Here is a 14,000-nt window from a genome sequence, read left to right as displayed (position 1 = left end):
AATAGTACCATTATTTTGGGGAACATTTGCACTATTACTTAAATAGTGCATCAAAAAATCGGTGCTAATTTTGATATTTTGAATCATTTTTCATTTTTTTAATATTTTGGCCAATCATGTAAAAAGAAAATCACAAAAATAAAAAATTCATTTGATGTAAAATTATCAAATTTCAAAAATAGAAAGATCATAATTTTTTAATTATGGTTACAAAAATAATTACATCAAAATTCAATTTCTAAAGTTTTTTGAAAGCATATCTTATATTTATTAATTTTGTTAAACTAATAATTACTATGTCATACCTGTGGAAATTTTATCTCGGGCAAAGAAGTTGACTACATTATTCAGTAAGTTAATTATAAATTTATAGGAAAGTTTTCACGTATTCCTGTGTACGATTGCGGAACTTCATGTTCCTGTGTACTATCAAGTTTCCAACAATATTTTTGTTTTCTAAGCTTTGAGATTACTATATTAACCCTTAAAGTAGACATGAAATTATGCAATTGGCCAGCTGAGAATAGTTCACATAGGAATAGCAAGATAGTTCGAATGTTTGTGGCTTAATCATTGGCCTAATTTTAACTGAGTCAAAGTGTATAAGAATAGAATAGAATGACTTAACATTCCTCATTTGCAATATAGAGCATTTGAAAATATTTTAATTTTTACATAATTTTAAAAACAATTTTTTACATATTAATATTATTATAGAGAGTAATTGAATATGTTAAGCGACTAACACTGATAAAATTAAACAATTTGTTAATAGGAAGGAAATTAAGTATAATTAAGTAGATATTTATACAATATATAAAAAAATTCTATTCAATCTGTATTTATAAAATTTTTAAAATTTATTCTTTATCAATTTATTTAATTTGTATTAATTTCATTTTATTGCAAAAATATTCTTGAATAATTATTGGAGATAGAAGATAAAAAAATATAATTATAAGAAAATAGTGTTAAAATTTAAATATGACTATATATATATATATATATATATATATATTGTTCTCAAAAGTATTTTTTCTTTGTACTTCTTTTTTTTATTTGTCTTGTTAGTTTACTAATATTTTATTGTTTTAAATTATAATATAAAATTAAGTGCTGTCTTTTTTTAAAGTAATATTCAAACTATATTCTCTTATTATGTTGTTTTAGTTCTTTTGTATTTTAAAATTTGTTAATTTTTTTAATATATTTTTTATTAGTATATCCATATATATGAAAAATTTTAGGGGGTCAATAATTTTTGGGCAAGTTACCAAAATAAAATATGGGCTCCAAAATTACCGAAATACAACTTTTACAGTTTGGATACGAAAATGCAACTTTCTACAAAACTATGTAAACTACTGATAGGGTCCCACGATTTTAAAATACACATAAACCGCTGATGGGATCCCGCCATTTCTGTGTGAATGGCAAATAGGCATAAATCATAGAAGGGATCTAGCGGTTTATGGTTACACAAACAAAATCGCATCAACTTTACTCAAGAGAATCAAAATTACATAGAGAAACACAAATAACAACGACATTACAGTAAAACCAAATCAACAGCATAACAGTAAACATTCAGACCAACAACTTAACACACCAATACAAGACAGCAAAACAAATAAGGATAGAACAATAAAACTTAAACACAAAGATCTGATTGACAGCTATGCATCGGCTTCGGGTGCAGCACATCGTTGGGGGCAACTCCTGCGAGTGTATCCAGTCTGCCTACATAGCCCACAGCGCTTCGGCCTAGCAGTATCGGCCTCATCCATGGTGTTACAGATTCTGGTATACCTCGGTCGCCCTTCTCTGACACGTCTCATGTTAGGATCAGGAACGACAGTCGGACTGTTATAAGGTGGCCAGAGACCCTTTGGAATAGGAGGCAGAAACCCCATCCGATATACATTGAACACCTCAGTTATGGTATAAACTTCATGAACGTATGTAGCCTAGTCTAGCCGGGAATGAGCACAGCATGCAATCGCATGGCAGCACGGGTAATGTAGAGTCTGGAAGTACCCACAGTCACAAGTGCGATCCCTGAGGAAAACCCGATACGTACCTAGCGAGAAGTTACCGGTAGCTGTCATCTCTGCAATAGTATACTCAGACTGATGTCTGTCAAACAGAATAACAGTGAAGCACCTCGAATCCTTCAAGTCGCGCTCTATCGCCTTAACCAGCGTCTGACAAAATCGGTGGCCAAATCCCAACTGAGCCTCTGCTGACTGTCCTCAAATGACAAAAAGCTCTGATAGCCTCCCATATATCAACTTTACTAGTGCAGTGATCGGCAGATTCCGTGTCCCCTTCAACACAGAATTGACACACTCGGATATGTTCGTCGTCATGTGGCCGAACCGTCTGCCTCCATCTTGGTGCTGAGTCCACTTGTCATGCTCCATTCGGTTAGCCCAATCACACATGGCCGGATTCTCAATCCTCATAATATCAAACCAATAGTCAAACTTGGCCTCAATTTTGGCATATGCGGCATTCACGAGCAGCGGCCTCGCATCCTGCTCCTTGAAACTGAGGGCAAAATTAGCTGCAACGTGTCGAATGCAAAACGCTCGATATGCATGAGGCGGTAGCCAACCACTATCAGGTGCTTCCAGTGTAGCCTTAATGCCATTGTGCCTGTCAGAGATTATTAGAATGCCTTCTTGAGGAGTCACGTGTTGACGCAAATTGGATAAGAAAAATTATCAGGACTTTGCATTCTCCCCTTCCACAAGTGCAAAGGCAATAGGCAAACTCCCATCAACGGTTTACATAGTTTTGTAGAAAGTTGTATTTTCGTATCTAAATTGCAAAAGTTGTATTTCGATAATTTTAGAGTCCAAATGTTTTATTTTCGTAACTTGCCCATAATTTTTACTATTTTTGTCATTATTTGTACAAGTATAATTATTAAATTATCTTTAACAAATAAATTTTATTAATTTATGTGTGCAAAAAGACTTTTAAATTTAAATTCTATCAAAGATTAATTTTTCTTTTATGTAAATTGAAAGTTTTTTCTTATTTTTCTGTAAAAAAGAATTAATAGTGAATTTTTTTACTTTTAAATATTTTTATTGTGTGTTCTTTAAGACTAGTTATTTTAATTTCGAAAAATACTTGTTTTTTGTTGTCTTTTTGTATTATAGTCACAACATATTGTAACACTTACATTTAGTTTAGTTTTATAATAGTATCTCTGATGTTTTAAATATATTTTAGTTTTATCTTTAACAGCTATTTTATTTATACTTCTAAAAATATTAATACCATATAACATGACAAATTGAACTATTAGTAATACCTGAGTTAAGTACCGCTATATATAAGTGAAATTAGCATAACATTATGAAGTTATTAATTAGCCACATTAACTATTGGTTATTAATTCACTAAAAATCAACACTAATTTTTTTTATAAAATTAGTCGTGTGATTCTTATTATGAGTAATACAAAGCAAAAAAATACAAAATTAAAAGAAGAAAAATGTGCTTTCAATTATATTAAGTATAAAATAGACATAAATTTTATATTTAATTAGAATGAAATTAAAAAAAATACAAATGCGTGATCTTTTTATTTTAATTAGCAATTGAGGTATTATATATATATATTTTACTTATAATCTCATATAATGGATACTTACTCTTTTTTTTAGAGAAAATTCTACTCTTCTTCTTTCCGAGATGCTAAAATGACACTCGTCTTCCCTCTATTTTATAAATGTACATTCTCATCCCTTCTAACTTTTAAAAAACTTCTTCTTTAATCCATTTTAAATTTTTTGTGTTAACTAATGTTAACTTTATTCATTTTTTAAGAAAAAATAAATTATTTTTTGAAAAAATATCCATTAAAAAAATTTTATTTTTTATCATTAAACTTTACTCACCAAAATACCCTTTAATAAATTATTCTTTTATTGATTAAATTGTATTTTTAAATATATTCATTAATCATCAAAAGAAGAACCTATTGTACTTAATTTAAAGTATTTTATTTCTTATAAAGTCTATCGACTTTACTTTATTTTTGATTAATATTCAAAATTTCTACTAAAATAACTTTTTAGGTTTCACAAAATATAACCTACATAATTTTGATTGCAAACAAAATTAAGAACTTACCATGATTTTCTATCAAATTTTAAATAAATTTTTAAGCTCATTACAAACATATTTGTAAGTTAAAAAATACTATGTACATACAAAAAATTAAATATTAAGATAATTACTATGTATTAAAGTAATATGTAGAAACGGAGTTATGTTATATTTTGAAAAAAAAAAGACTAAAAATTAATTTTATAAAAAGAGAGTTAAATAAAAATGTATATATAATTTGTTAAAAAAAAATTAAGAGGGGGCATTACACCTCTTCCTTGATACAAGATTTTGTCTTTATTTATACATATTAATTTACATATTTTTAATTAAATAATTAACTATTAAAATAATTAAACTTAACATAATAGAATAATCAAATAATAAATAAATAATTTAATTATTTTATAGTACTATAATGAAAAATTTTATGAAAATTAAATGATATTTTTATACACAATAACTAAATGTTTTTTATATCATTGCATGATTTTTGTTGTGAAACTCGTTAAAAAAAAAAAATAACGCCATTTAATGCAGCTCAGCCAAGACATATTATATGTGGCGGCTGGGAAAATGGCTTTTAAAATTTGTCTACAAGGACAAACTAAGCTGACTTCAATCATACAAAACTTGTTAAAGGAAAAAACGGTTGCATGTCTACATGTACCACCCAGCCTTCATGTTTATGTGTGTTTCACTCGCCAAATCTGGACCTTTTATTTTTTTTATTATTATATCTAAATGGTTAACGTTGTTGGAATATCATATTTCAAAAAGGACATTGGCATACGTGAACATCTTCCAAATTTATAATATCAGTATAGAGTTAGTTTAGTTCTCATTATTTGAAAAGTACTTTTCTTTGTTTTAATTAGATGCTATTTTATTTAGCATTTTGTTTAAATGCAAAAACTATTTATTTTTATTTTTGTTTATTTTATCAAAATTTATACAAATACAAATTACTATTGAAAAAAAAAACACACCCTTAATTTTCCTTTCATAAGTAGTTTTTCTAGTTAGTAGTTTTTTTTTATATAAATTGGGAACGAATCCCACATTTATGTGAGTGATGTTTGTAATTCCCTTTATAATTGCTCTACTTTGAGGGAAAAAAAAAAAACAAATTTCTATCGTTTTTAACAGGGCGAACAAAAAAAAACAATTATTCATATATTTAAATCTATTAGAAAATATCCAAAAGAATTCAAACACTAATGGGAGCAAGTAATGAATTTGAATACGATATCCATATATTAGATCCAATAACGTATTTGACCCGATTCAAGGTGTTTAATTTGGTTTGGATTTTAAATTTGTCAAAATTCAATCTGATTTGATTTTGTCAATGTTCTAATTCAAATAATTGGAGAAAAATTCTAAGAAACTCATACCAGTTAATCTTTTCAGAAGCATAAAAACTTTATCAATAAAAGAGAAATGAAATCAATAAGGCAATGAGATAAATGAAGCTGCCAATAATAAAAAAGTTATCGGGTGATTAATAGAAGTTTTCTAATGAAGATGTAACACATTAAAGAAGGAAAAGTAAATCGAACCGCAAAATAGACAAAAAATATTGATAATAATCAGTAAATTATATGCATTGTTAGTTCTATTAAGGAAGGACAAAGAACAAATTCTGTGAAGTCAGCGTAAAATAATCAATAAATTGAAAGAACTCATTAAAAAGTTAGTTCTAATAGCAAAAAGCCAAAACTTAAATACTTGGCTAGGAAAGCTGATCATAATTTTTCAAATGCAATGGGTGTTAAAAAGAGGTAAGAGGAGACAGAGGATGAAACTTGGTGGAGGAATGAAGGCTCTGATGATTTGACTTTGCCTGAATCGCGGTTGGCACTTTAGGGTTAATAAAGATGATGATGTAAAACTGTCAGAGTTTGGGAAAGATCCTAACAGTTCACAACATCCAAGGAATTGAAATATCTCATTCTCCTGAAGTGTTTTTATATGAGACAAAAAATAATTCTTTGTTTGTCAAGAGACAGTATGAGAAGATTGATTTCGAAAAAGCATTCTATGTAGAACCACGATACGACGAGTGGTCTAGTTTTGGCATAGAATTCTGATGCTCAGTTAACAGTTATTGATTCAAGGAGTTTCTTCGTTCACTTTCATTAGCTGGACAAAAGGAAGAATATATTATGGGTTGTATTTGCTGTTCACCTTTATAGTGAAGAGCAACACCGTAATAACCAGTATTTGAATATCTTTCAGTGAATCGAAGGTGTAGGGGAGCATTATTTACTGATTGGAGACTTCAATGCTATTCGGGGTCAGCATAAGAAAGAGGGATGCAGACAAAAATCAGCAAGCTTTATAATAAGTTTCATTGAATTCATGGATGCCGACAGCTTAAGAAATATTGGTTATGAAAGCTGTAAATTCACCTGGTCCAATAGGAAATTTAGGAAAAACTTAATCAGAAAAAGACTGGATAGATGTCTTGTTTCTAATGGATGGTTGGCAGTTTATCCTCATGCAAAGGTGATTCACTTAGAGGATGTGGATTCTGACCACCGACCAATTATTATTCATTCTGACTAGCAGCTCAGGAGACAGAAACGGCGGTTCAAATTTCAAGAAAAGCTGTGCAACTTGGAAGAGGTGAAATGCATAATCAAGAAGGCTTGGCAATTGAATACCACAAGTTCAGCTATATATGTTTTATTTAGCAAGTTGAAAAATTGTCACTATAAACTTATTGAATGGCAATCTAGTATCCCAAATAATCCAACCAAGTTAATTGTGAAACTTACTCAAAAACTAGAAGTAGAGAAACAGAAAGCTCAGCTGGCAGATAAGCGACTTATTTTAACTATAGAAGCTGATCTTCAAGATACTTGTGAGAAGGAGAAGCGGTGTTGGAAAGAAAAATTCCAAGTAAAATGGCTATGATGAGGAGATCAAAATACAATTTTTTTCCCGCCAAATTTCAAACTAGGAATAGACAAAACAAATTGAAAAAATTGAAAGATAAAGACGGATTGTATAGGTCTAATGTTGAGGGTATTGGAAAAGTAGCAGAAACTTATTTCAAGAAACAGTTTACTACATCAATCCCTAAGGACTCAGAGGAGGCGTTAGGAAGACTAGCTAGCAAAGTTGATGACAGAATAAACTGCGTACTTATGAGGCTTATTTCTAAGAAAGAAGTTAAAAGAGTAGTTTTCTCTATCAATTCCTTATCAGCACCAGGTGAGGATAGCTTCACAACAAAGTTCTACCAGTACTATTGGAAGATTATCAAGAAGGAGGTCGTCAAGCATGTGTCAACTTATTTTTCGAAGGTAAAATGCTTCGATCTCTAAACCACGCGCATATATGTTTGATTCCTAAGGTTATAGGTGCTGATTCTATGGCTCAAATACGGCCTATCAGTTTGAGTATAGTGTTCTATAAGATAATTTTGAAGATATTATTTCACATGATGCAGTTTTGTATGGATAAAATTATAAGTGTGAATCAAAGCACTTTCATTAAAAGCAGGTTGATTAGTGACAATATTCTTATAGTGCACGAATTTATGCATTATCTAAAGAATAAGAAATATGGTAATTATGATTTGGCTCTAAAACTCGATATGAGCAAGGTTTATGATCGAGTTAAGTGGAATTTTGTTTGGAAGATGCTAAAGAGGTTGGGTATTTGTCAGAAGTGGATTGGCTGGATACAGAAGTGTGTGACTACGATTTCCTATTCAATTCTTATGGATGGATTCTCTCATGGTTTTTTTAAGACCACAAGGGGTCTCCCTCCCGTTGTCCCTCTATCTATTTCTTATTTGTGCAGAGGATTTACTTAGGGGTGGCAAACGAGCCTAAACTCGCCGGGCCATCCCGCGTAATCCGCCAAAAAAGGCGGGTCGGGTTGGAAAATTGGGACCACCGAAGAGCAAAAGTCCGCCTAACCCACACCGCTTAAATCGCGGGATTGGGGGGGTTGGGGCGGGACGGGCTTCCCCAACGGGCTTAGTTTTTTTGGCAAGGGGGTATTTTTGTAATTTTTTAGCCAAAACCCAACTTCTCCCAACCTAACTTACAAGAGTATGAAGATAAAAATTGAGTGCTTTGGATTATGTTTATGTTGCTTTGAAGACAATATTTATAAGGTTTAATTATTCTATTGGTCCCTATAGTTTCACGAAATTTTCAATTAGGTCCCTATACTTTTTTTTCCTTTTAATTGGGTCCTGCACTAATTCTTTTTCAATTAGGTCCCTCTTAGTAGTAATTGGCTTAATTGTATAAGGACCCAACTAGAAAGAAAAAATTGGTGCAGGGATTCAAATAAAAGGAAAAAAAAAGTGTAAGGACTCAATTGAAAAAAATTGGTGTAGGGACCCAATTAAAAGGGAAAAAAAAGTATAAGAACCTAGTTGAAAATTTCGCGAAACTATAGGGACCAATAGAATAATTAAACCTATTTATAATTATGTTTATTTTGCTTTGGAGACAATATTTATAATTATATTTTGGACTATGTTTATTTTTCTTTGGAGACAATATTTGTTTGAAAACTTGGTTTATAATTATGTTTATTGGATATTTATAATTAAAAAGACTTTAATCTTTGTGAACATAAAAAATATAATTTTTTTATGCCTTTAAAAATTATAAATTTATTAATATGGTTGTGAAATTATATATATTATTTAGTAGTTAATAGTAAAAAAGAGAGGAGCTTTGGCGGGTTTAGCCCGCCAGCCCTCCAGTCCGCAGTTAAACATGGCGGAGTGTGATTCTAGGACCGGCTCACTAGGCGGGGCGGGGCAGGGCGGGCCAGCCCGCCAAAGGATGAGTTTCTGGCAGGACAGGGCAGGCTTCTCCGCTTGCCACCCCTAATTTATCTCATCTGCTCCATAAGAGTGAATAAAGACATGAGTTTTCAGGTCTAAAGTTGAATTGGCGATGCCCCACCACTAGCCATTTATTTTTTACATATGACTCGATTTTATTTGAGAAAGCTAATGTCCAAACTTGTCAGAACTTACTTCGGTTACTATAGGAGTATAGTGAGATTTGTGGTCAGATTACTAACCTGAACAAATCATTGGTGTTCTTTAGCCAGAATACTTTAAAAAAATTATAACACGAACTTGCTGAGATCCTACAGACAGGTTCCACATGTTGGCTCTCAAGATAAATTCTTACGTCTCCATGCAACTGTGAACATATCAAAAACAGCCACTTTTAGCTACATTGAAGACAAGATAACGAAAAAAATTAATCAGTGGAAGCAATCATTATTGTCACCAAGTGGGCGAAAAATTTTGATTAAAGCGGTGGATTCTGCTGTGCCTATATACACCTTAAGCTGTTTCAAATTACCAATTACTCTCATTGACAATGTTCAAAGAAAAATGATGCAGTTTTAGTGGAGACAGAAAGAAAATGATAGAAAATTTCAGTGGATAAAATGAGATAATGTGTGTACGATTAAAAAATAAGGTAAATTGAGTTTTAAATATTTGAAAGTCTTCAATTTGGCTATTTTAAGAAAGCAAAGTTAGAGAATATTGAAGTAGGCTGATTCACTGGTGCATCAACTTCTTAAATCCAAATATTTTTTTCTTCTTTTATGAATGCTCAAACTGGCCAAAACTCCTCTTGAACTTGGAGGAGCATTCTTGAAGGCAGAAACATGATTGAAAAAGGAGTGAAACGGTAAATTGAAAATGGTGTTCAGATCCGAATCTATGAGGATAATTGGGGGAATGATAAGGAGAGACTCTAAAAAAATACTATAAGTTCTTCAAATCAAAACCTAATTTGGGTTAACCAATTAATGCTTCCTAATAGTACATGAAACGAAAATTTAATCCACAATAATTTTTCAGACACAATAGCTCAAATAATTCTCCAAACTCCTATAACTCAAGGACCAGATAAATTTATATGGGAGAAGAAAAAAAAAAGTTCTTACTCAATCAATTCTGATTATCATATTAGCTTTCAATTTTTTCATCCTCTTCAAGAGTATCTTCTCAAAATCTTCTTTCAGAAGGAGTTTTGGCGTTCAATTTGAAATCTCAAATATCCAGCTAAGGTCAAATTCTTCTTTTGAAAAGCAGTTCATGATGGCATACCTGTCAAAAAAAAAATCCAAATCAAAATTCCAGCAACACCCATTCACTACCCTAGATGTCTCTTGCATTGTCTAATTAAATGCCCTTACTCAACTTAGGTTTAGTTTAAAATGGAAATTACTAACGCATTTGAAGACTTTGATGAGCTGTGAAAATGGTGGATCTCAAACACAAAGACAATGGATGTTGGTAATGATGGTAATCACCGACGAAATTTAACGACAACAACTCTACTATGGAGAATAGGTTAGTCTGAAACTTCAAAATCTTTTAGAACAAAGACACTTCAAGTTTAGAAATAGTACAAATTGCTTCTAACACCATGAACGAATTTTTTAAATTGCTCCGAGAGACTTTTTTTTTTTATGGTGGATACTACAATGAAGATGGTAAAAATATCTTCTCATGAAAATGCTTTGGTTAAAAGTGTGGTTTATTTATTTAGCCACACTTTAAACAAAAACAACACTTTTATAAATATCAAAATCTAACCATACAATCCATCATCGAAGAGTCAAAAAGAAATATATTCACATGAAGACAATTATAAAATCTTTATTGTAGTATCCACCTTTTTCTATTTATTCTCATCTCAATGTTTTTTTTTTTTTTTAGATGATATGTATTAATTATTTGGCATTAATCATTTCTTTTATTTTGTTGTCCTTCTAAGGACCAATTATTTTATTACCAATTAATAAAAATTTCCTTCTTTGTGAGAAAAAAAAAAATCAAATTTGAGTTGTATACACTTTTAAATTTAAAAATTACATAGTTACAATTTACATTGAACTACTTTCCATACAATATATTTTCAATCAATCTTACCGTTGAATCTTAATTACCCACAGGTATCATATACCCCATTAAATTAGATAACCTCTTTTTTCTTCAAAGAATAGGGAACAAATACAGTGAACACTACTGTTGAATCTTAATTACCTATAGCCGGCGAAGATACACGTAAAAAACCTTCTTTAGTCAAATCTAATAAAATTAGCATAAGTTCAACCCCAAAAAAAACAGCGTGTATGTATTATCGTTTTCTTTTTCGTATTTTTTATCACAGAAATTTATTTACATAGCAAATAAATTTTTATATATAATACAAAAATTTATGCACATAATAAAAATTTTATTAATATAAAATAAAAAAAATGTACACACACCATAAAAAAATTTATTTATAATATATAAATTTTTATTGTAAATATATTTTATTAGTTATTGAATAAGTTAATTATAGTTTTTTAAAATTTTATGTGTTGTGTAAATTTTTTTTATTTTATACCAAAATTTTTGTGCTATATTAATTGAGTGTTAATATTTTAAATATATAATTTTTTAAAAATTTGTACTAAATACCGAAATTTTGATATACTATTTTTGATGCTATGTATCAAAATTTTTATACTGTAAATCAAAGTTTTTATATTCTAATTTTTTGAATATATATAAGAAAAGAAGAAAATAAAAACAATATGAACGACGATTAAGAGAATGAGGAGAAAAAAATAAAAGAAAAATTAAATAAGAAAAGAAGATAAGAAAAAAATTATTAAAAACTATGACGACGTTGTTAAAAAAAAAAAGAAAGAAAGAAAAAAAAAAACGACGACGACTACCACCATATTAAAAAAACCATACATATATATTTCATTTAGTTGGGACTTGATAGGTGAAATTATTTAGGTGCATAATTTTATTGTTCTATATATAGTTTTTATTTAGACAAACAGTAGTCATACTAGTGATTCCAATAAGTTATGAAGTTCAAATTACCAACCTAACAATCTAACCTCATATCAACCGACTTTTGTAACCTACTTTTTAATTAATTTCTACTTCTAAATAAGCCAAATATCATATATCAAACAAGTCTAGAGATTTAGTCTCATTTGACCCCAAACAAATCTAAAAGCCTCTTTCCATAAAAAAAAAAAAAGTACAAATAACATCAACGTTCTATGCTAAAACCTTGTTTGACTTGGGCAAATTTTCTATTCCAATATATAGAATAATTAAATATATTAACAATATTTTATTTTTTATAGGTAAGAAAATTAATAACTTTTACACACATGATGACTGATGAGACGTCGCTAAATAATTGTATCATAAGATTTCATTAAACTATTTTATATTAAATCAACTCAGCTATTTTATATTAAAACAATAAATCATGGCTTTAAATATTAAATCAACTCAGCTATTAAAAATAAATATTATTATAAGATTTTATTTCATTAAATTTTATTAACCAATAATAAAACATAAAAAATATGCTATAACTATTGAAAGTATGAATTATAAAAGTCTCTATATTATTTAAATATATAAATTTTATAATTAGAAATTCAGCCAATACAGATCAGACCGATAGAATAATTAAAAAAAACATACGATTAATTATTATCCCACATAACTTTTTTTATATAGTATTTTTTAATTTAATAAATAAAAAATTAATTTATAGTGGATTATTTAAGTTTTATTTAAAAGTGTATTATTAGTCAATAAATTATCATATATACACAGTGAGATTCGAATTCTCGACACTACTTATTTAAGTGAACGAATGAACTGTTGAATTAGTTCACAGCATAAGTAAACTAATTACTTGAAGTTAGTTATGCTATACCAGCTCAAGTTAGTCAGCTAGGCGAAGCTAGATATTTAAGTGTGGGTTAAGTTTAATCGCTAGAGTTAGAAAATTAACTTTATCTCTGTTAGCTTGAGTTAGTGACTTAGTTCTTATTTATTATCCAATTATATATAAACTCTCGCTAAGTGAGATTCATTGACATGATTCAGTTTTCATTTTCTGATCCTTCATAGGCAGCTCTTATTTCTCTTCAACTCTTCTCGCTCACTACTACCACCCTACACTCATGAGCAGCGAATTTCACAATGTATGATGTGTTTTTAACCGTCAAAGACCTATGAGTAATTATTTTCTTATTAATGACATATAAGTCTTTATGAAAAATAATTAGAAATATACTTGTCATTTACTTTTAGATAAAAGAATAATGTTAATGAATTAACATTATAAGCAGTCAATTTTAACCAATACTATAATACGTTATTAAAGAAATTCATTATGAAGCCTACTAAAAATTAGCTTGTATTGAGTTTGAATTTAAGATTTTTTTTTTAATTGAGTTTTGGTTGTTCTTATATATTTTTAAGAGTTTTGAATTTTTTTATTGTGTGAATATTGGTTGTAATATTGTTCGTACAATATTAGCTCTCCATATTTTCTCTAGATAAAAATAATTTCTAATGCTCAAACTTTAGCATTAATCATATTTACCAATAAAAACTTTAAAAATGCTATATGCATATAAAAAAATTTAGTTATTAAATCAATTATTATATATAAATATAAATATGTAAATTAAAAAAATTATATATATTTTATATTTTAATATGTATTTTATATATACTAATGATTTAATTTTAATGATTGATTTAACGCACATTTAGCATGTTTATAAAACTTTCACATTAACTATAGAATAGGATAGATTATTTTAAAATAAATATATATTGGTTTAAAAAGGCTGATAAATAGAAAAATTATAAAGATTCGAAATAAGCTTTTAAATGGAATTTGAGTGTAGGGCATTTTCATCCTTTAGGAGAAAGGAATACACATTTAAAAGATTCTAATTTTAATATATTGATAATATAAAATAGTTTACATAATTATATATTTAATTATTATTTTTTAGATGATAATTCATATAATAGATATCAA

Source organism: Arachis ipaensis, chromosome B3 (assembly GCF_059453495.1).
Source record: "Arachis ipaensis isolate K30076 ecotype BB chromosome B3, ASM5945349v1, whole genome shotgun sequence".
In the NCBI taxonomy this organism is placed as follows: domain Eukaryota; kingdom Viridiplantae; phylum Streptophyta; class Magnoliopsida; order Fabales; family Fabaceae; genus Arachis; species Arachis ipaensis.
The sequence above is the reverse complement of the archived record's forward strand: the minus strand, read 5'-3'. Positions refer to the sequence as shown.